This window comes from Myotis lucifugus, unplaced genomic scaffold (genome assembly GCF_000147115.1).
Source record: "Myotis lucifugus unplaced genomic scaffold, Myoluc2.0 scaffold_325, whole genome shotgun sequence".
In the NCBI taxonomy this organism is placed as follows: domain Eukaryota; kingdom Metazoa; phylum Chordata; class Mammalia; order Chiroptera; family Vespertilionidae; genus Myotis; species Myotis lucifugus.
In genome coordinates this window covers 699,126-700,136 of record NW_005871373.1, presented here as the reverse complement: position 1 = coordinate 700,136, position 1,011 = coordinate 699,126, and positions in this window count along the sequence as shown.

The window sequence follows — 1,011 nt, the reverse complement described above, 5'->3', positions numbered from 1 at the left end:
AATACACCCTCCTTCTCAGTGAGCTGGCACCAAGCAGCCTCCTGGCCATTGGAGTAGCTCCTGCAGCTGGCTGGGGGAACAGAACCAGGGGAGCTTGGGGAGGCACTTGGCACACCCCAAAATTTAATATATTGAGAATTTAGTTTGAGACTGTCTCTTCCTCATTGCAAAAGTAGGTGGAATGAAAAATGGGGTGGATTTGGGGGGCCTTTGGTGGATTGCCTCTCAGAGCCTCCCCCAAATATTAGAGAGCCAAGGCACCAGCAGCCATTCTTGCTGGTCTCATCTCAATGCTTCCTGAGTGGCTGTTCTGAGTGTTTAAAGCATGAAAAAAAAAACCAGTTATGCCAAAGAGTACTGAACAAAAGAGTTATTTCTTTTTTTTGTTCCTTTTTGTTTTGTTTAAAACATTAATAAATCCCTACCCATTCTAAAAGAGGTAGGTCCGGCCCAGATCTCCTTTTCTGCAATAGTTTTTTTATTTTTATTTTCTTTTTTATTGAATTTACTAGAGGCCTGGTGCCCTTGGGGGATGTCCGACTGCTGGCTTAGGCCTGCTCCCCGCATCAGTCGGACATCCCCAGTGCTGCCGCCACTGCCACTATGCTCGCCAACCGTGAGCCTGGCTTCTGGCCAAGCAGTGCTTCCCCTGTGGGAGCGCACTGACCACCAGGGGGCAGCTCCTGCGTTGAGCGTTTTCCCCCTGGTGGTCAGTGCGCGTCATAGTGACCAGTCATTCACCGTTCAGTCAATTTGCATATTAGCCTTTTATTATATAGGATTGGGGTGACATTGGTTAATAAAATTATATGTGTTTCAGGTGTACAATTCTATAATACATCATCTGAATATTGTATCTTGTTTTCTTATTTAAACAAATGTGTTTTTCTTTGATTTTTTATGAATTAAAAAGAATGAAAACACAAAAAAGAATCAGAGATAAAAAAATATAATAACTGAAATGAAAAATAAACTAGAAGCAATCAATAGCAGATTAGATTATACAGAAGA